The sequence below is a fragment of the Oncorhynchus masou genome, chromosome 10 (assembly GCF_036934945.1).
Source record: "Oncorhynchus masou masou isolate Uvic2021 chromosome 10, UVic_Omas_1.1, whole genome shotgun sequence".
NCBI classification, from domain to species: domain Eukaryota; kingdom Metazoa; phylum Chordata; class Actinopteri; order Salmoniformes; family Salmonidae; genus Oncorhynchus; species Oncorhynchus masou.
In genome coordinates this window covers 51,863,523-51,886,974 of record NC_088221.1, presented here as the reverse complement: position 1 = coordinate 51,886,974, position 23,452 = coordinate 51,863,523, and the positions used below count along the sequence as shown (strand labels likewise).

The following is a 23,452-nucleotide window of genomic DNA, read 5'->3' as shown; positions in this document are numbered from 1 at the left end:
CACCCGGTGGTCAGTGTCTCACCCTGTGGTAAGTGTCTCACCCGGTGGTCAGTGTCCCACCCGGTGGTCAGTGTCTCACCCGGTGGTCAGTGTCTCACCCGGTGGTCAGTGTCTCACCCGGTGGTCAGTGTCTCACCCGGTGGTCAGTGTCTCACCCGGTGGTCAGTGTCCCACCCGGTGCCATGTGTCCCACCCGGTGGTCAGTGTCTCACCCGGTGGTCAGTGTCTCACCCGGTGGTCAGTGTCTCACCCGGTGGTCAGTGTCCCACCCGGTGCCATGTGTCCCACCCGGTGGTCAGTGTCTCACCCTGTGGTAAGTGGCAAGTGTCCCACCCGGTGGCAAGTGGCAAGTGTCACACCCGGTGGCCAGTGTCCCACCCGGTGGCCAGTGTCCCACCCGGTGGCCAGTGTCCCGCCCGGTGGTCAGTGTCTCACCCGGTGGTCAGTGTCCCACCCGGTGGTCAGTGTCCCACCCGGTGGTAAGTGTCTCACCCGGTGGTCAGTGTCCCACCCGGTGGTCAGTGTCCCACCCGGTGGTCAGTGTCTCACCCGGTGGTCAGTGTCTCACCCGGTGGTCAGTGTCCCACCCGGTGGTCAGTGTCTCACCCGGTGGTCAGTGTCCCACCCGGTGGTCAGTGTCTCACCCGGTGGTCAGTGTCTCACCCTGTGGTAAGTGTCTCACCCGGTGGTCAGTGTCCCACCCGGTGGTCAGTGTCTCACCCGGTGGTCAGTGTCTCACCCTGTGGTAAGTGTCTCACCCGGTGGTCAGTGTCTCACCCGGTGGTCAGTGTCCCACCCGGTGGTCAGTGTCTCACCCTGTGGTAAGTGTCTCACCCGGTGGTCAGTGTCCCACCCGGTGGTCAGTGTCTCACCCGGTGGTCAGTGTCTCACCCGGTGGCAAGTGTCCCACCCGGTGGCAAGTGTCCCACCCGGTGGTCAGTGTCCCACCCGGTGGTAAGTGTCTCACCCGGTGGTCAGTGTCCCACCCGGTGGTCAGTGTCCCACCCGGTGGTCAGTGTCCCACCCGGTGGTCAGTGTCTCACCCGGTGGTCAGTGTCTCACCCGGTGGCATGTGTCCCACCCGGTGGTCAGTGTCCCACCCGGTGGTCAGTGTCCCACCCGGTGGTCAGTGTCCCACCCGGTGGTCAGTGTCTCACCCGGTGGTCAGTGTCTCACCCGGTGGTCAGTGTCTCACCCGGTGGTCAGTGTCTCACCCGGTGGTCAGTGTCTCACCCGGTGGTCAGTGTCTCACCCTGTGGTAAGTGTCTCACCCAGTGCCATGTGTCCCACCCGGTGACAGGCACAACAAACACTCCAGATGATGTATAATAGGGTCTAAGCTGCAACATACAGTTGTAACCCGGTATGGTGAGGGTTGAATAATGGGTAACCTTTGGGCACCTCCATCTCCTGAATGTTCTGGCACTCAGTGATCACTGTTCTATTGCATGGATTAGAGCTACCAAACAGATTAACACTAATCCTTGTATAATTTAGAGACATTTATAAAAAAAAAAATTCCCAACAAGCTTTTCTTCATGAAATGCAGTACTCTGCCTTCGCCTCTAGCAGCTACCCGGAACGAGCTCTATATCCATTTCTCTATCGCTGGTTAGACAAACACGCACACTTTAAAACACATTTGAGTTAAAAAAAAGAAAACTAGAACAAATCTTTGGTTCTTTACAGAACTTTCAGATCTTGTCATGATGAAAAAGCCCTGGGCCAAGGCTAGCTGTAGCTCATTGGCAGATTTTCAGGCTCTAACCACTAGGCTACCCTTGACTCCTTGGACTATGGTGATGCGAGGGCTGATTTGCTTGATCAGTGTTTTCCACAAGTACATAGAGTGGCCAGACAAATAGAAAAAGCAGCCAGCCATGCGCCCCGGGCAAGACATATTGTAAATAGTCCTCATTATCTTAAAAAAATAAATTCAAAACACAAAATCACACACTTTAAATGGAGAAGAAGAAAAAACTAAATTGGATGTTAAGTCGACTACTTAAACCACTTCAGGAGACCATTTGAGGTCTGGGAAAAATCTGAGAAATGTAGATGTTTGGGGATAGTTACCCTTTAATTCCAATCTTTTAACTGTTAACAATATTCTTTCTAGTAATCAATCTGGCTTCAGACCTAAACACAGTACTATTACAGCCACTGTACGTGTTGTAAATGATATTACTAATGCCCTAGATAATAGAAAGTACTGTGGCGCCTTGTTCATAGATTTATCTAAAGCTTTTGACACTGTGGACCATGCAATACTTTTGGGTAAACTGTCGTCAATACGACTGGGACTGGATGCCTGTCGCTGGTTTCATGACTCTCTAAAGGATAGAAGTCAGGCTGTTAGAGTTGACGGCATCCAGTCGAAGCCATTGGAGTTGATTAAAGGGGTCCCACAAGGTTCTATACTTGGTCCATTACTGTTTACTCTCTACATAAACAATATCGGTGATGAAATAAGAAAGTGTCAAATTCATTTATATGCTGATGACACTGTCATGTTGTCTATCGCTTCAACGGCTCACCAAGCATTATCAGTATTGGAGACAGATTTTAAGATAATACAAGGGCCTTTTATACAGCTGAAACTTGTTTTAAATGCAAAGAAAACACATTTTATGATTTTTAATAGGTTCAAAAAGTTGGTAGAAAACACACTTGCACTTACGAGCTTAGATGATAAACTGCCTTTTAAAAATGCATATTGATGAACTTTGTAAACGGCTAAAAATCAAGCTCGGCTTCCTCTATAGAAACAGGACAAGTTTGTCCCCTACAAATAGAAGACAAATTGTGCAAGCTACTCATGTCTGTTAAAGAATATGGGGATATTATCTACATGCTACGGCATCAACACTTAAATCGCTGGATGCGATTTATCATTGCACACTTAGGTTTATTACAGGTGCTAGCTACAGAACTCACTACTGTGTTTTATAACAACATGTGGGTTGGACTTCGCTGTCCGTGAGACGAGAACAACGTGCTCTCGTGTTTGTCTATAAAGCACTTCTGAATAAGCTACCTTCTTATTTACCATCAATATTATAATTCCTAAAATCAGGTCTCAAGCATGGATTACACTTGAGGCCCATGCGGTTGCCACAGAGTTGTGTATGGCTGCCTTTTCCTGTTACTCTCCTTGTCTATGGAAGAGCCTGCAGACTAAACTTAGACCCTGTCGCACATTTTAAACATTGATTGGAGGATTTTTATTTTTTGTGTTGCTTGTAACTGTTTCGGGAATAAATCCTGTTAGGGGAATAACCTGTTAGGGGAACAACCTGTTAGGGGAACAACCTGTTAGGGGAACAGCCTGTTAGGGGAACAACCTGTTAGGGGAACAGCCTGTTAGGGGAACAACCTGTTAGGGGAACAACCTGTTAGGGGAACAGCCTGTTAGGGGAACAGCCTGTTAGGGGAACAACCTGTTAGGGGAACAACCTGTTAGGGGAACAGCCTGTTAGGGGAACAACCTGTTAGGGGAACAACCTGTTAGGGGAACAGCCTGTTAGGGGAACAGCCTGTTAGGGGAACAACCTGTTAGGGGAACAGCCTGTTAGGGGAACAGCCTGTTAGGGGAACAGCCTGTTAGGGGAACAACCTGTTAGGGGAACAGCCTGTTAGGGGAACAACCTGTTAGGGGAACAACCTGTTAGGGGAACAGCCTGTTAGGGGAACAACCTGTTAGGGGAACAGCCTGTTAGGGGAACAGCCTGTTAGGGGAACAGCCTGTTAGGGGAACAGCCTGTTAGGGGAACAGCCTGTTAGGGGAACAGCCTGTTAGGGGAACAACCTGTTAGGGGAACAGCCTGTTAGGGGAACAGCCTGTTAGGGGAACAACCTGTTAGGGGAACAGCCTGTTAGGGGAACAGCCTGTTAGGGGAACAACCTGTTAGGGGAACAGCCTGTTAGGGGAACAGCCTGTTAGGGGAACAGCCTGTTAGGGGAACAGCCTGTTAGGGGAACAACCTGTTAGGGGAACAACCTGTTCGGGGAACAGCCTGTTAGGGGAACAGCCTGTTAGGGGAACAGCCTGTTAGGGGAACAGCCTGTTAGGGGAACAGCCTGTTAGGGGAACAGCCTGTTAGGGGAACAGCCTGTTAGGGGAACAGCCTGTTAGGGGAACAGCCTGTTAGGGGAACAACCTGTTCAGGGAATAACCTGTTAGGGGAATAACCTGTTAGGGGAACAGCCTGTTCAGGGAATAACCTGGTAGGGGAATAACCTGGTAGGGGAATAACCTGTTAGGGGAACAGCCTGTTAGGGGAACAGCCTGTTAGGGGAACAGCCTGGTAGGGGAACAACCTGGTAGGGGAATAACCTGGTAGGGGAATAACCTGGTAGGGGAATAACCTGGTAGGGGAATAACCTGGTAGGGGAATAACCTGGTAGGGGAATAGCCTGGTAGGGGAACAGCCTGTTAGGGGAACAGCCTGTTAGGGGAACAGCCTGTTAGGGGAACAGCCTGTTAGGGGAACAGCCTGTTAGGGGAACAACCTGTTAGGGGAACAACCTGTTAGGGGAACAACCTGTTCGGGAATAACCTGTTCGGGGAATAACCTGGTAGGGGAACAACCTGGTAGGGGAACAACCTGTTAGGGGAACAACCTGTTAGGGGAACAGCCTGTTAGGGGAACAACCTGTTAGGGGAACAACCTGTTAGGGGAACAACCTGTTAGGGGAACAACCTGTTAGGGGAACAACCTGTTCAGGGAATAACCTGGTAGGGGAATAACCTGGTAGGGGAATAACCTGGTAGGGGAATAGCCTGGTAGGGGAATAGCCTGGTAGGGGAACAGCCTGTTAGGGGAACAGCCTGTTAGGGGAACAACCTGGTAGGGGAATAACCTGGTAGGGGAATAACCTGGTAGGGGAACAGCCTGTTAGTGGAACAGCCTGTTAGGGGAACAGCCTGTTAGGGGAACAGCCTGTTAGGGGAACAACCTGTTAGGGGAACAACCTGTTAGGGGAACAACCTGTTAGGGGAACAACCTGTTAGGGGAACAACCTGTTAGGGGAATAACCTGTTAGGGGAATAACCTGGTAGGGGAATAACCTGGTAGGGGAATAACCTGGTAGGGGAATAACCTGGTAGGGGAATAACCTGGTAGGGGAATAGCCTGTTAGGGGAATAACCTGTTAGGGGAACAGCCTGTTAGGGGAACAGCCTGTTAGGGGAACAGCCTGTTAGGGGAACAGCCTGTTAGGGGAACAGCCTGTTAGGGGAACAACCTGTTAGGGGAACAACCTGTTAGGGGAACAGCCTGTTAGGGGAACAACCTGTTAGGGGAACAACCTGTTAGGGGAACAACCTGTTAGGGGAACAACCTGTTAGGGGAACAACCTGTTAGGGGAATAACCTGTTCGGGGAACAACCTGTTAGGGGAACAACCTGTTAGGGGAATAACCTGTTAGGGGAACAGCCTGTTAGGGGAACAGCCTGTTAGGGGAATAACCTGTTAGGGGAACAGCCTGTTAGGGGAATAACCTGTGGTTGGGGTGTAAGGGTGTAAATATGTATAAATCTGGTGCTGTATGTTTTAGTTATCTGTGATCGTTTTGTCTTGTGTAGTTTCTTAATCATTGTACCTAAACTGTATGTGTAAACATGTGTACGCAGGGCCCAGCTGTGATAGAGACCTTGGACTCAGTCTGTGTTCCTTGTTGAAATAAAGATATTAATGCATTTCTTTTTTTAAATCCAGGAGCACCTAGCAAGAGGCTGTTCGGCTGGGTTTCTGTAGCACACGTGATGGTAGAGTTTTCTAAACAAATACCCACTGGTGAAAATACTATCATTCTGCCAGGTAAGCAGAGGCTGCTTTGTTGTTAACTTTTAATTGAGGTTTTTGGGAAAACCCTATCCATTTCGAAAGCATCATCGCTAACGGCTAGACAGTGGTAAACACACACACACATACGTCAGAAAGTTGCAGAAAATATAAGATCACTGATGCATTTTGTTAATGTCTTATGATAAACATGAGAAAATTAATACATTTTCAACACATCTAGTTGATTCCCTACTAAGGTCAACACATCTAGTTGATTCCCTACTAAGGTCAACACATCTAGTTGATTCCCTACTAAGGTCAACACATCTAGTTGATTCCCTACTAAGGTCAACACATCTAGTTGATTCCCTACTAAGGTCAACACATCTAGTTGATTCCCTACTAAGGTCAACACATCTAGTTGATTCCCTGCTAAGGTCAACACATCTAGTTGATTCCCTGCTAAGGTCAACACATCTAGTTGATTCCCTACTAAGGTCAACACATCTAGTTGATTCCCTACTAAGGTAAACACATCTAGTTGATTCCCTACTAAGGTCAACACATCTAGTTGATTCCCTACTTAGTTGATCATAGCTAAACAGCTATTTTTCCAGGCAGTGGCCACACGCTCGCCCTACCGCCACACGCCCTGCTCATTAGTGTGAATGTGCCTTAGGCATGCTGCAAGGAGGCATGAGGACTGCAGATGTGGTCAGGGCAATACATTGCAATGTCCGTATTGTGAGACGCCTAAGATAGAGCTACAGGGAGACAGGATGGAGAGCTGATCGTCCTCGCAGTGGCAGACCACATGTAACAACACCTGCACAGGATTGGTACATCCGAACATCCCACCTGCGGGACAGGTACAGGATGGCAACAACAACTGCCCGAGTTACACCAGGAACACACAATCCCTCCATCAGTGCTCAGACTGTCCACAATAGGCTGAGAGAGGCTGGACTGAGGGCTTGTAGGCCTGTTGTAAGGCAGGTCCTCACCAGACATCACCGGCAACAACGTCGCCTATGGGCACAAACCCACCGTCGCTGGACCAGACAGGACTGGCAAAAAGTGCTCTTCACTGACGAGCTGCAGTTTTTGTCTCACCAGGGGTGATGGTCGGATTCGCGTGTATTGTCGAAGGAATGAGCATTTACACCAAGGCCTGTACTCTGGAGTGGGATTCGATTTGGAGGTGGAGGGTCTATCATGGTCTGGGGCGGTGTGTCACAGCATTATCGGACTGAGCTTGTTGTCATTGCAGGCAATCTCAATGCTGTGCGTTACAGGGAAGACATCCTCCTCCCTCATGTGGTACCCTTCCTGCAGGCTCGTCCTGACACGACCCTCCAGCATGACAATTCCACCAGCCATACTGCTCTTCTGTGCGTGATTTCCTGCAAGACTCAGACTCCCCCAGACCACCACACCAGGATGTGCTCAGAGACTCCTCCCCCAGACCACCACACCAGGATGTGCTCAGACTCCTCCCCCAGACCACCACACCAGGATGTGCTCAGAGACTCCTCCCCCACACCACCACACCAGGATGTGCTCAGAGACTCCTCCCCCACACCACCACACCAGGATGTGCTCAGAGACTCCTCCCCCAGACCACCACACCAGGATGTGCTCAGAGATTCCTCCCCCAGACCACCACACCAGGATGTGCTCAGAGACTCCTCCCCCAGACCACCACACGAGGATCAGAGAATTGGCTCACTGTGTTCTGTAGTTTCAGAGCATTGGCCAACAGCAACCAGCTGCAGGGGAAAATAGAGTGAGCTTACATTTTCCAGACACCAACATTACATCAATTGCATCCAAGGAGAATGTCCCAACTGTTCAAAGTTTATTTTATTTTCCTTCTTAGTATTGCTGGTTGTGAGCTCTGAGCTCCCCAGTTTGCTGAGCTAACCAGTTTTGAAGCCTCGGTTGTGGCCTTGAGGGAGAATAGATCAGAGGCAAGGATCTTTAGGAGGGAGGGAGGGAGGGAGGGAGGGAGGGAGGGAGGGAGGGAGGGAGGGAGGGAGGGAGGGAGGGAGGGAGGGAGGGAGGGAGGGAGGGAGGGAGGGAGGGAGGGAGGGAGGGAGGGAGGGAGGGAGGGAGGGATAGACAAAGGCTTAGTAACTACTAATGCCGAGCGATTAACCAAATTGTCTGTTATTTCTCTGGTTTTAAACGACTAAACTTCAGTTCAATTATTTGAATATCATTTTGTTGTCATTTTCCTTCTGTGAGCTCAGCTTCCCTAGAGATAAATCAGATCCAGCCTGAACTGGGCAATGTTGTAGGGAGTTGTAGTTTCCAACAAGCCAACATTCTACAAAGTTTAGCTCATAAAACTACAATGACCATAATTAATTGTGCATCTACTTGTCCAGTCTTTCTTTTAAGACTGTTACTGAAGAGAGAAGATGATGGTGAGTTGATACAGAGAACAGCTTCTTCCTTTACCAACTAGCTGCAGCTGTACAGCCATGGTGCTCGGTGGTGCATTAGCCTAGTCGCTACCTAAGTCTAGCCACTGAGCGCTCTTTCCATGCCTTAGTAGGATACGCTACTAACATATGGTGAGCATGTTTAATACATACAAGTTTATACTCCCAAAGGACCATGTGCATTATTCTCTACTATTTAACTGGTCCGACCTGGTGCTTGGTGGGAATGGCTTGGGTCTGCAGGTTGTATAGCCGAGCGAACACTGCAGCTCAGCAGGAAGGGTATTAATTACCAAGCGTTTGGGGTTCTGGCTTGGTAGGATATTCAACAGAGGGTTACATTGATACAAAATGTTGAATTTTACTGTGTTTGTTTTCCTATTTACTTAATTCAATGTTCTACATGAAAATACATGATCTAAGTGACTGACAGTTGGTCTTTAGCAGTTGTAAATGTAGGCCATATTTACTTTGAAGAACTACTACAATAGTGATAGACAGGTAAGGCATCAAATAATACATTTTATTAAAGTAATGTGAAGGGTAGGTAGCAACACATCTGCCACGCTGATCCTCAACACTGGAGCCCCCAGGGGTGCGTGCTCAGTCCTCTCCTGTACTCCCTGTTCACCCACGACTGCATGGCCAGGCATGACACTAGCACCATCATTAAGTTTGCAAACAACACAACAGTTGTAGGCCTGATCACCGACAACAATGAGACAGCCTATAGGGAGGAAGTCAGAGACCTGGCCGGGTGGTGCCAGAATAACAACCTGTCCCTCAACGTAACCAAGACTAAGGAGATGATTGTGGACTACAGGAAAAGGAGGACTGAGCACGCTCCCATTCTCATTGATGGGGCTGCAGTGGAGCAGGTTGAGAGCTTCAAGTTCCTTGGTGTCCACATCAACAAACTAGAACGGTCCAAACACACCAAGACAGTCATGAAGAGGGTAACGACAAAGCCTATTCTCCCTCAGGAATATAAAAAGATTTGGCATGGGTCCTGAGATCCTCAAAAGGATTTATACAGCTGCACCATCGAGAGCATCCTGACTAGTTGCATCACTGCCTGATACGGTGCTCGGTAAGATGCTCGGCCTCCGACTGCAAGGCTACAGAGATAGTACGGCCCAGCCTGCCATGCAGAGGGTGGTGCGTATGGCCCAGTACATCACTGGTGCTAAGCTGCCTGCCATCCAGGACCTCTACACCAGGCGGTGTCAGAGGAAGGCCCTAACAATGGTCAAAGACCCCAGCCCCCTAGTCATAGACGGTTCTCTCTACTACTACACGGCAAGCCGGAGGCTTCTCAACAGTCTTTACCCCATAAGACTCCTGAGCAGGTAATCAAATGGCTACCCAGACTATCTGCATTGTCTTTTTACTGTTGTTTTATTTCTTTACTTATCTATTGTTCACCTAACAACTTTTCTGCACTATTGGTTAGAGCCTGTTAGTAAACATTTCACTGTAAGGTCTACCACACCTGTTGTATTCAGGTCTACCCCACCTCTTGTATTCAGGTCTACCCCACCTCTTGTATTCAGGTCTACCCCACCTCTTGTATTCAGGTCTACCCCACCTCTTGTATTCAGGTCTACCCCACCTCTTGTATTCAGGTCTACCCCACCTCTTGTATTCAGGTCTACCCCACCTCTTGTATTCAGGTCTACCCCACCTCTTGTATTCAGGTCTACCCCACCTCTTGTATTCAGGTCTACCCCACCTCTTGTATTCAGGTCTACCCCACCTCTTGTATTCAGGTCTACCCCACCTCTTGTATTCAGGTCTACCCCACCTCTTGTATTCAGGTCTACCCCACCTCTTGTATTCAGGTCTACCCCACCTCTTGTATTCAGGTCTACCCCACCTCTTGTATTCAGGTCTACCCCACCTCTTGTATTCAGGTCTACCCCACCTCTTGTATTCAGGTCTACCCCACCTCTTGTATTCAGGTCTACCTCCTTGTATTCAGGTCACCTCTTGTATTCAGGTCTACCCCACCTCTTGTATTCAGGTCTACCCCACCTCTTGTATTCAGGTCTACCCCACCTCTTGTATTCAGGTCTACCCCACCTCTTGTATTCAGGTCTCTTGTATTCAGGTCTACCCCACCTCTTGTATTCAGGTCTACCCCACCTCTTGTATTCAGGTCTACCCCACCTCTTGTATTCAGGTCTACCCCACCTCTTGTATTCAGGTCTACCCCACCTCTTGTATTCAGGTCTACCCCACCTCTTGTATTCAGGTCTACCCCACCTCTTGTATTCAGGTCTACCCCACCTCTTGTATTCAGGTCTACCCCACCTCTTGTATTCAGGTCTACCCCACCTCTTGTATTCAGGTCTACCCCACCTCTTGTATTCAGGTCTACCCCACCTCTTGTATTCAGGTCTACCCCACCTCTTGTATTCAGGTCTACCCCACCTCTTGTATTCAGGTCTACCCCACCTCTTGTATTCAGGTCTACCCCACCTCTTGTATTCAGGTCTACCCCACCTCTTGTATTCAGGTCACCCCACCTCTTGTATTCAGGTCTACCCCACCTCTTGTATTCAGGTCTACCCCACCTCTTGTATTCAGGTCTACCCCACCTCTTGTATTCAGGTCTACCCCACCTCTTGTATTCAGGTCTACCCCACCTCTTGTATTCAGGTCACCTCTTGTATTCAGGTCTACCCCACCTCTTGTATTCAGGTCTACCCCACCTCTTGTATTCAGGTCTACCCCACCTCTTGTATTCAGGTCTACCCCACCTCTTGTATTCAGGTCTACCCCACCTCTTGTATTCAGGTCTACCCCACCTCTTGTATTCAGGTCTACCCCACCTCTTGTATTCAGGTCTACCCCACCTCTTGTATTCAGGTCTACCCCACCTCTTGTATTCAGGTCTACCCCACCTCTTGTATTCAGGTCTACCCCACCTCTTGTATTCAGGTCTACCCCACCTCTTGTATTCAGGTCTACCCCACCTCTTGTATTCAGGTCTATTCAGGTCTACCCCACCTCTTGTATTCAGGTCTACCCCACCTCTTGTATTCAGGTCTACCCCACCTCTTGTATTCAGGTCTACCCCACCTCTTGTATTCAGGTCTACCCCACCTCTTGTATTCAGGTCTACCCCACCTCTTGTATTCAGGTCTACCCCACCTCTTGTATTCAGGTCTACCCCACCTCTTGTATTCAGGTCTACCCCAGGTCTACCCCACCTCTTGTATTCAGGTCTACCCCACCTCTTGTATTCAGGTCTACCCTTGTATTCAGGTCTACCCCACCTCTTGTATTCAGGTCTACCCCACCTCTTGTATTCAGGTCTACCCCACCTCTTGTATTCAGGTCTACCCCACCTCTTGTATTCAGGTCTACCCCACCTCTTGTATTCAGGTCTACCCCACCTCTTGTATTCAGGTCTACCCCACCTCTTGTATTCAGGTCTACCTCTTGTATTCAGTCTACCCCACCTCTTGTCAGGTCCCCACCTCTTGTATTCAGGTCTACCCCACCTCTTGTATTCAGGTCTACCCCACCTCTTGTATTCAGGTCTACCCCACCTCTTGTATTCAGGTCTACCCCACCTCTTGTATTCAGGTCTACCCCACCTCTTGTATTCAGGTCTACCCCACCTCTTGTATTCAGGTCTACCCCACCTCTTGTATTCAGGTCTACCCCACCTCTTGTATTCAGGTCTACCCCACCTCTTGTATTCAGGTCTACCCCACCTCTTGTATTCAGGTCTACCCCACCTCTTGTATTCAGGTCTACCCCACCTCTTGTATTCAGGTCTACCCCACCTCTTGTATTCAGGTCTACCCCACCTCTTGTATTCAGGTCTACCCCACCTCTTGTATTCAGGTCTACCCCACCTCTTGTATTCAGGTCTACCCCACCTCTTGTATTCAGGTCTACCCCACCTCTTGTATTCAGGTCTACCCCACCTCTTGTATTCAGGTCTACCCCACCTCTTGTATTCAGGTCTACCCCACCTCTTGTATTCAGGTCTACCCCACCTCTTGTATTCAGGTCTACCCCACCTCTTGTATTCAGGTCTACCCCACCTCTTGTATTCAGGTCTACCCCACCTCTTGTATTCAGGTCTACCCCACCTCTTGTATTCAGGTCTACCCCACCTCTTGTATTCAGGTCTACCCCACCTCTTGTATTCAGGTCTACCCCACCTCTTGTCATCTCTTGTAGGTCTACCACACCTGTTGTATTCAGGTCTACCACACCTGTTGTATCCAGGTCTACCACACCTGTTGTATCCAGGTCTACCACACCTGTTGTATTCAGGTCTACCACACCTGTTGTATTCAGGTCTACCACACCTGTTGTATTCAGGTCTACCACACCTGTTGTATTCAGGTCTACCACACCTGTTGTATTCAGGTGACGAACATTGATTTGATTTAAATAAATGGTTAATATCTATAACAACAGTATCTGGTTAATATCTATCTATATCCTTTATTGTTTATTTAATCATTCAACCCACAAAGTGCATTTAAAATAAAAACAAACCGAAACCAGTGATTATTTTTTTTATAATAAATCGAACCGACCTCAAAAAGAGCACTAATCGCTACCAGCTTTTCCATCTCCCTCTCGAAGTGAGTCCGGAATTCCTTCTCCAGTTTAAAAGGCCTTTTCACGCCTTCATTCGATCTCACTAACTGCCCATCATTAGAGGGTCGAGGCAGAGTCCTGCTTAAACTGGGCCAGGGAGAGGGAGAGGGGGATTACAGTAGATGACTTTACCCTACAGCATGTCTGGGGGGAAAAAAATAGTACCCTATTGCTATACATAGTGTGTTACTTTTGACTAGCGCCTATTAGAGACACCCAAAAGTAGTGCACTGTGTAGGGAATAGGGTGCCATTTGGGACACATTTGGGACACAGACAAACTAACACTAAATCAGACCCACAGACTGATGACATATCTGACCTGACAGAGCTTGGCCCACATGTATTTATATAAAACACACACACACACACACACACACACACACACACACACACACTTGGGGTCACTTAGAAATGTCCTTGTTTTTGAAAAAGCTAATTTTTTTGTCCATTAAAATATCAAATAGATCAGAAATACAGTGTAAACATTGTTAATGCTGTAAATGACTATTGTAGCTGGAAACTGCTGCTTTTTAATGGAATATCTACATAGGTGTACAGAGACCCATTATCAACAACCATCACTCCTGTGTTCCAATGGCACGTTGTGTTAATCCAAGTTTATCATTTTAAGTACATTAGAGTCTAGTTTGAGAAACAGACACCTCACAAGTCCTCAACTGGCAGCTTCATTAAATTGTACCTGCAAAACACCAGTCTCAACGTCAACAGTGAAGAGGCGACTCCGAGATGCTGGCCATCTAGGCAGAGTTCCTCTGTCCAGTCTCAACGTCAACAGTGAAGAGGAGTTCCTCTGTCCAGTGTATGTGTTATTTTGCCCATCTTAAGCTTCTCTTTTTATTTGCCAGTCTGAGATATGGCTTTTTCTTTGCAACTCTGCCGATGTTAACAGGGGCCTGTCTGGCCTTTTCCTGTAGTCCACAATCAGCTCCGTTGTCTTGATCCCGTTGAGGTTATTGTCCTGGCACCACATGGTCAGATCTCTGAACCGCCTCATTGTTGTCGGTGATCAGTCCTACCACTTGATGGCGTTGTGCGCCGACCACTGTCGTGGGTGAATACGGTGTACAGGACGGGATTAACCCACTGATGGGCCCCCGTATTGGTCAGAGTGGAGGATGGTACCTACCCCCAGCCCCTGGGGAGGCCTGTCAGTAAGTCCAGGTTCCAGCTGCAGACGGGGGTGTTCAGTAACATCAATGAACATCATCATCATCATCATTACATATGGCAGGTTACCTTGGCGTTCTTGGACAAGGGGACTATGGTGGTCTGCTTAAAACAAGTTGCTATTATAGACCGGGTCAGGGACAGGTTGAAAATGTAATTGAAGACACTTGGCAGCTGGTCAGTGCATGCTCTGAGGACGTGTTCTGCTATTCCATTTGGCCCTGCGGCCTTGCGAATGTTAACCTGTTTAAAAGGTCGGCCATGGAAAGTGAGATCAACCAGTTGTCTGGAACAGCTGTTGTTCTCATGCATGGTTCAATATTGCTTCCCTCGATGCAAGCATAGAACGTATTTCGCTTATCTGGTAGGCTCGTGTCACTGTGCAGCTCACGGTTGGATTTCCCTTTTTAATCTGTGATAGATGTGACAGGGCTTGTAAGAGCATCAGAGCCTAGTAAGACTCGATCTTAGTCCTGGACTTATGTTTTGACTGTTTGATGGTTCGTCAGAAGTCTTCGCAGGATTTCTTATAAGCATCGTGATTAGTTTCCCGCTCTTTGAAAATGGCACGTCTAGCCTTGAGCTCGGTGTGGATGTTGCCTGTAATCCATGGCTTCTGGTTGGGGTATGTACGTACGGTCACTTTGCAGACAACATCGTCAATGCATTGGTGAATGAACTCCTCAAATGTTATGGGATGAATCCTGTAACATGCTCCATCCAGTCTGCTATCAAAACAGTCCTGTAGCTTAGCATCCACTTCCGTATTGAGCGCGTCACTGGTACTTCCTGTGTGTGTATACAGTCTCGCTCTAAAATGTCAGAGACAGGGTGTGTTGTGGGTACTTAGCACGCGTCTCTTTATCCTGAGCGGTGACATCATGCTAGGTCAACACACCCTGGCGCTGACATTTTACAGAGGAAACACAAACAGCATCATAAAACCTGTCTCTATTGGACAGGACAGGAGAGCCACCAGAGAGTTATTCACGCTGTCTATTTCCAATGAAGAAAGTTGTTTTAGGACAAAGAGAAAAGCACTGATTTTGTCACTTTTATGAAAAGCAAAATGTAATCTTCTTGTTGCTGGTGAGGGAGTGTGTGTCCCAAACGGCACCCTATTCCCTACATAGTTCACTACTGTAGACCAGGACCCAGAGGGCACTACTGTAGACCAGGACCCAGAGGGCACTACTGTAGACCAGGACCCAGAGGGCATAGTGCACTACTGTAGACCAGGACCCAGAGGGCATAGTGCACTACTGTAGACTAGGACCCAGAGGGCATAGTACGCTACTGTAGACCAGGACCCAGAGGGCATAGTGCACTATTGTAGACCAGGACCCAGAGGACTCTACTGACAGAGTAGCGAGCCGGGGGGAGGGAGGGGACAGAGTAGAGAGACGGGAGGGAGGGAGGGAGGGGACAGAGTAGAGAGACGGGAGGGAGGGGACAGAGTAGAGAGACGGGAGGGAGGGAGGGAGGGGACAGAGTAGAGAGACGGGAGGGAGGGGACAGAGTAGAGAGACGGGAGGGAGGGAGGGAGGGGACAGAGTATAGAAATGGGAGGGAGGGAGGGGACAGAGTATAGAGACGGGTGGGAGGGAGGGGACAGAGTATAGAGACGGGTGGGAGGGAGGGGACAGAGTATAGAGACGGGTGGGAGGGAGGGGACAGAGTATAGAGACGGGTGGGAGGGAGGGGACAGAGTATAGAGACGGGTGGGAGGGAGGGGACAGAGTATAGAGACGGGTGGGAGGGAGGGGACAGAGTAGAGAGACGGGAGGGAGGGAGGGGACAGAGTAGAGAGACGGGAGGGAGGGAGGGGACAGAGTCGAGAGACGGGAGGGAGGGAGGGGACAGAGAAGCGAGAGAGTTAACCAACCATTGGGAGGGTCTTCAGTGGTTGAATGAAATGTATTCAGCGCGCACAAGGGAACCACACCTGCCAATCCCGTTGTCCACCTGCATAAGGTACGTTTGAATGCCAACTACTGAGAAGTGAGTGATTTCCTAAGCCCCAAGTCAATACACTGCATTCAGTCCATCTCTCGCTCTGTCTCTCCAGCCCATTGATTGGCTAGCAGTTTCAACTAGGGTCATAACCACTAGGACCAAATGTAGCAAAATGTTTATTATTATTATTGACGGTAAAGTAGTCTCGCCTAATTCGCCCAGTTCCTGGTGAATACAATACAATACAGCATTTACCACAGAGCCAAACGTTTGCTAAAAGCTTAAACCAGCTTTACTCCATAGCCCCCAACTCATTCTCTAGCAGCCCTAAAAAAATACAGACGAACTTAGACTCACAGCCTGTTGGCCAGCAGCAGCAGCAGCAGTATGTACCACAAAACATGTTTACTGGCTGGCCAGCAGCGGTATGTACCACAAAACATGTTTACCGGCTGGCCAGCAGCGGTATGTACCACAAAACATGTCTACTGGCTGGCCAGCAGCAGTATGTACCACAAAACATGTTTACTGGCTGGCCAGCAGCAGTATGTACCACAAAACATGTTTACTGGCTGGCCAGCAGCGGTATGTACCACAAAACATGTTTACTGGCTGGCCAGCAGCAGTATGTACCACAAAACATGTTTACTGGCTGGCCAGCAGCGGTATGTACCACAAAACATGTTTACTGGCTGGCCAGCAGCGGTATGTACCACAAAACATGTCTACTGGCTGGCCAGCAGCAGTATGTACCACAAAACATGTTTACTGGCTGGCCAGCAGCGGTATGTACCACAAAACATGTTTACTGGCTGGCCAGCAGCAGTATGTACCACAAAACATGTTTACTGGCTGGCCAGCAGAAGTATGTACCACAAAACATGTTTACTGGCTGGCCAGCAGCGGTATGTACCACAAAACATGTTTACTGGCTGGCCAGCAGCAGTATGTACCACAAAACATGTTTACTGGCTGGCCAGCAGCAGCTTCAACCAAACAGTTACAGGAAGGCGATCTCAGCTCCGGTAGATTCTGTCTAACATGGTTTTGTTAAGTATAAAGACAACAGAGCCCGTGTGAACGGGTTTGAAAACAAGCCGTCTCAGTCAGTCTGTCCATAGCGAACTAGCCCCTCGGCATCTCGTAAAAGAGACATTTGACGCTGTGTCTAGAATGTTCCTGTGACATTTCCTTCCATATGGAACCGTCACCTCTGACCCCTGTGTTTTAGGGTGTTCTGAGAGAAGAATACTAGTGAGCCCCAGACCAGCAGGAAGAAAGGCAGCCTTCCCTCCAACTGTCTTTCTATACTGAACAAAAATATAAAACGCAATGTAAAGTCTCGGTCTCATGTTTCATGAGCTGAAATAAAAAGATCCCAGAAAATGTTCCATTTGAACAAACATATTATTTTTCTCAAATGTTTTTGCACAAGTTTGTTTACATGCCTGTTAGTGAGCATTTCTCCTTTGCCAAGATAATCCATCTACCTGACAGATGTGGCATATCAAGAAGCTGATTAAACAGCATGATCGTTACACAGGTGCACCTTGTGCTGGGGGACAATAAAAGGCCACTCTAAAATGTGCAGTTGTGTCACACAACACAATGCCACAGATGTCTCAAGTTGAGGTTGTGTGCAATTGGCATGCTGACTGCAGGAATGTCCACCAGATCTGTTGCCAGAGAATGTAATGTTAATTTCTCTACTACAACTCGCCTCCACTGCAGAGACCAGCTAGATGTCTATAGGTCCCTCCACAGCAGAGACCAGCTAGATGTCTATAGGTCCCCTGACCCCTCCACAACAGAGACCAGCTAGATGTCTATAGGTCCCCTGACCCCTCCACAACAGAGACCAGCTAGATGTCTATAGGTCCCCTCCACAACAGAGACCAGCTAGATGTCTATAGGTCCCCTCCACAACAGAGACCAGCTAGATGTCTATAGGTCCCCTGACCCCTCCACAGCAGAGACCAGCTAGATGTCTATAGGTTCCCTCCACAGCAGAGACCAGCTAGATGTCTATAGGTCCCCTCCACAGCAGAGACCAGCTAGATGTCTATAGGTTCCCTCCACAGCAGAGACCAGCTAGATGTCTATAGGTCCCCTCCACAGCAGAGACCAGCTAGATGTCTATAGGTCCCCTCCACAGCAGAGACCAGCTAGATGTCTATAGGTTCCCTCCACAGCAGAGACCAGCTAGATGTCTATAGGTCCCCTCCACAGCAGAGACCAGCTAGATGTCTATAGGTTCCCTCCACAGCAGAGACCAGCTAGATGTCTATAGGTCCCCTCCACAGAAGATACCAGCTAGATGTCTATAGGTCCCCTCCACAGCAGAGACCAGCTAGATGTCTATAGGTTCCCTCCACAGCAGAGACCAGCTAGATGTCTATAGGTCCCTCCACAGCAGAGACCAGCTAGATGTCTATAGGTCCCCTGACCCCTCCACAGCAGAGACCAGCTAGATGTCTATAGGTCCCCTCCACAGCAGAGACCAGCTAGATGTCTATAGGTCCCCTCCACAGCAGAGACCAGCTAGATGTCTATAGGTTCCCTCCACAGCAGAGACCAGCTAGATGTCTATAGGTCCCCTCCACAGCAGAGACCAGCTAGATGTCTATAGGTTCCCTCCACAGCAGAGACCAGCTAGATGTCTATAGGTCCCCTCCACAGCAGAGACCAGCTAGATGTCTATAGGTCCCCTCCACAGCAGAGACCAGCTAGATGTCTATAGGTTCCCTCCACAGCAGAGACCAGCTAGATGTCTATAGGTCCCCTCCACAGCAGAGACCAGCTAGATGTCTATAGATCCCCTCCACAGCAGAGACCAGCTAGATGTCTATAGGTCCCCTCCACAGCAGAGACCAGCTAGATGTCTATAGGTCCCCTCCACAGCAGAGACCAGCTAGATGTCTATAGGTCCCCTGACCCCTCCACAGCAGAGACCAGCTAGATGTCTATAGGTCCCCTCCACAGAAGATACCAGCTAGATGTCTATAGGTCCCCTCCACAGCAGAGACCAGATAGATGTCTATAGGTTCCCTCCACAGCAGAGACCAGCTAGATGTCTATAGGTCCCCTCCACAGCAGAGACCAGCTAGATGTCTATAGGTCCCCTGACCCCTCCACAGCAGAGACCAGCTAGATGTCTATAGGTCCCCTCCACAGCAGAGACCAGCTAGATGTCTATAGGTCCCCTCCACAGAAGATACCAGCTAGATGTCTATAGGTTCCCTCCACAGCAGAGACCAGATAGATGTCTATAGGTTCCCTCCACAGCAGAGACCAGCTAGATGTCTATAGGTCCCCTCCACAGCAGAGACCAGCTAGATGTCTATAGGTTCCCTCCACAGCAGAGACCAGCTAGATGTCTATAGGTTCCCTCCACAGCAGAGACCAGCTAGATGTCTATAGGTCCCCTCCACAGCAGAGACCAGCTAGATGTCTATAGGTCCCCTCCACAGCAGAGACCAGCTAGATGTCTATAGGTTCCCTCCACAGCAGAGACCAGCTAGATGTCTATAGGTTCCCTCCACAGCAGAGACCAGCTAGATGTCTATAGGTTCCCTCCACAGCAGAGACCAGCTAGATGTCTATAGGTCCCCTCCACAGCAGAGACCAGCTAGATGTCTATAGGTCCCCTCCACAGCAGAGACCAGCTAGATGTCTATAGGTTCCCTCCACAGCAGAGACCAGCTGTTTCAGATGAGGATGGAAGGACTTCAGATTCCTCACTGATGACAAATGCCTGTTAGATTTTTTCCCCTCCTTCTCAAAAAGTATTTTTTTTAAGGCACATTTTCTCATCTCCTCCCAACTGCATGTGCTGCCATAGAAATAGAAGGAATAGAACAGGCATCCCCATTATAATACAAAGATGCAGCCATTGCGAGTGTCCCCGTAGGAGCAAAGCAAGAAGTACAAAACAGGAAGTGCTAATACACTACTGTTCACAAGTTCGGGGTCACAGAGAAATGTCCATGTTTTTGAAAGAAAAATATGCTTTTGTCCATTAAAATAAGATCAAATTGATCAGAAATAGAGTGTAGATATTGTTAATGTTGTAAATGACTATTGTAGCTGGAAACGACTGATTTTTAATGGAATATCTACATCGGCATACAGAGGCCCATTATCAGCAACCATCCCCCCTGTGTTCCAATGGCATGTTGTGTTAACTAATCCAAGTTTATCATTTTAAAAAGGCTAATTCATCATTAGAAAACCCTTTTGCAATTACGCTAGAACAGCTGAAAACTGTTCTGATTAAAGAAGCAATAAAACTGGCCTTCTTTAGAAGTATCTGGAGCATCAGCATTTGTGGGTTCGATTACAGGCTCAAAATGGCCAGAAACAAAGACCTTTCTTCTGAAACTCGACACTTTAATCTATTCTTGAGAAACAGACGCCTCACAAGTCTTCAACTGGCAGCTTCATTAAATAGTACCCCGCAAAACACTAGTCTCAACGTCGAAGAGGCGACTCCGGGATGCTGTTTTTAATGTTAAAAAATTACTTTCAACACTTGAAACAATTGAAATATGGATTGTGTAAGTGTGCCATTCAGAGGGTGAATGGGCAAGACAAAAAATGTAAGTGCCTTTGAACAGGGTATGGTAGTAGGTGTCAGGAGCACCGGTTTGTGTCAAGAACTGCAACGCTGCTGGGTTTTTCCTCACTCAACAAATGCCCGTGTGTATCAAGAATGTTCCACCAACCAAAGGACATCCAGCCGACTTGACACCACTGTGGGAAGCATCGGAGTCAACATGGGCCAGCATCCCTGTGGAATTCTTTCAATAGTCCATGCCCTGACGAACTGAGGCTGTGGAGGGCAAACCTCCCGTTTGGGGGTGGGGGGAGGGAGGGAGGGGTGCAACTCAATATTAGGAAGGTGTTCTTAGTGTTTTGTACACTCAGTGTAGATTTATGTAGGCTTATCTGATAGGGTTGTCTACCCTACCTGACACAAAGGAAACAGGACACACATAAGCAAGTGTTCACATACAATCACTGCAGAGATTCATCACCGTATCCAACGTAATACAGCACAGCTGTGCCAGTAGTTGTTCATTTTATGGCCCTACTCTCCGGCCCTACTGTGAAAAGTGGATTCAGCAGATGCATTGATCAGGGTGTAGAATGCAACCTACATATGTTTATGACATTCAGATTTTAGTCTGGCTCCAGAATTACATTACAACTAGCATGTGTTCGTCTGGGAATATTGCGGATTATCAAACTAGATGCTCATTCTCTAGTTAGAAATTCTGAGTGTCGAGGCAGCGTGACACCGTGAGATAAAAGTCAACCCGGCCCTACGTCATCATTTACCGGGGACGCTTGTCTATACATTTTTATTTTTTATCTGACCATATACCTAGATTTTAGGCACATGCTGAGCATCAGACAGGCCTGTCATCAGACTGAGGCAAGGTAACATCACTACAGCGGCTCTCTTTAACCACTAAACCAGCCTAATATACATTTTGTAAAGATGAATAGTTTGTTGAGAATAACATTTTAAAAAGGTGTCCTATTCGGTATTGCGTCCGAGATGAACCAACAGTTCTGCGATGAGAATCTGAAAAATGACAGGATGTCAAATCCACAGACATGTAACACTGGGACGAGAACACGCCCATGTCAATGCCTCGCCGCGCCTCGATCATCTGTGTACGTCTAATTAACTATTTACATTCACGAAAGACAAAAACTAGGAACGCGTTCCCTATTAGGGCTAGGATACTAAATCTAAACCTTTACTTGGTATTATTCTCTACGGCAATAGTGTTCACAGGCCAGGAGCCATCCAAGGCTCTCTCTGTGTTTGTCCCTCCTGCGGCATAAACTACATATTCAATTTAGCCTGAAAACGTCTTTGCCAACTGCAGATGCCTTCAATTCTAATCTGCTGCCTTCGTTGAAATGCTTGAACATGGTAGCAAGGTCTCCTAGTGCATTTTCGGCCTAGCGATAAATCCATGTTTATTATTGCATCCAAAATGTGCCATTTGTGTTTCCAAATGTCTCAATATCTCACCGCTGTAGAAATCTAGGCTATTTCATGGTAACGTGTGGTAATCCGATATAATAGTGTAACATTCAACATTGTACAGCATTTTAACTGAACAGCCTCCAGTAAATCAATGCAATGTACATCTGAGATCATTTAGCAAATGGAGCGCTAGAAAATAAAGGTGACTTTAACGAGAGAGAGAAAGCAAACGGATAACGTTACTTACTGTCACAAATCCAGAACGTTTTCCTCGGGAATCCAACGTAAAAACTGGTAGGTTAAAATGTGTCGCAAATCCGGGTGTCAATGCAATATTGTGGTGTTCAGAAGTGAACGGTTTTCACCGCCGTTACTGGCTCGCTGCTCCATTCCGGGGAAATCAGCCGGGAGTGCGCCTACATGGGATGCGCGTTCCCGAATTCCTGTTTCCTGTCCAGCCCGAAGCCAACCCTGCAATCAGCCTCGACCAAATCAACCAACCAACCCTACAATCATTCTTGACCAATCAACCAAACCAAGCTAAAACAAACGCAATTTATTTGATAGGCAATCGTATACACTCACTGGACAGTTTATTAGGTACAACTTCTCTCTGGGAATGAATCGCTCATAGAGAGTGAGTCACGTGGCCATGGCTTGCAATATAAAGCAGGCAGACAGGCATGAAGGCCTTCAGGTAAAGAGCGTCTCTGGTTTGAAGCGGTGGGAATACAGGGTTTAGCTTTCAAGGAGCCTGAAAAGAGTGTTTGACTTGGAAAAGTGTCACATTTTCAGAAGGAGTCAGGAAATTGGTTAACGGAGAAGGATTGGAGAGAGAGAGAGGAGGTTGAGAAAGATAAGAGGATGAGTTTGAATCTGTTGAAGTTGACAATAACAAGGGTGAGGTTATGTTGAAGAACACTGGTGTCAAGTTCAAACAGAACTCACCAGTTGTTCTGGAGGTGAAATGGGTAGGTGTTGTGAGGAGCCCGAACCTTGCATTGATGGACTCGCCCCAACCCGGGCTTGAACCAGAAACCCTCTGCACACATCAACAACTGACACCCACAAAGCATCGTTACCCATCGCTCCACAAAAGCCGCGGCCCTTGCAGAGCAAGGAGAACCACTTCTTCAAGGTCTCAAAAGCGAGTGACGAGTGACGTCACCGATTGAAACGCTATTAGCGCGCACCACTAGCTAGCCATTTCACATCGGTTACATATACACCTTAGCCAAATACATTTAAACTCAGTTTTTCACAATTCCTAAGTTTAAATACTCAATTAATATTTGGTAGCGTTGCCTTTAAATTGTTTAACTTGGGTCAAAAGCTTTGGGTAGCCTTCCACAAACTTCCCACAATATGTAGGGAGAATTTTGGCCCATTCCTCCTGACAGAGCTGATGTAACAGAGTCAGGTTTGTAGGCCTCCTTG

At 48.1% G+C, this 23,452-nt stretch overlaps 1 long non-coding RNA gene across 1 annotated transcript in view; it reads right to left on the bottom strand.

The window, feature by feature from the left end:
* Nucleotides 1-22,416, bottom strand: part of LOC135547029 (uncharacterized) — an 84,936-nt gene extending 62,520 nt beyond the window's left edge. The window contains exon 1 of the long non-coding RNA XR_010456663.1: nt 22,263-22,416. This is a non-coding gene — a long non-coding RNA (uncharacterized LOC135547029). The remainder of the gene's footprint in view (nt 1-22,262) is intronic.
* Between the last annotated feature and the right edge of the window lie 1,036 nt (nt 22,417-23,452).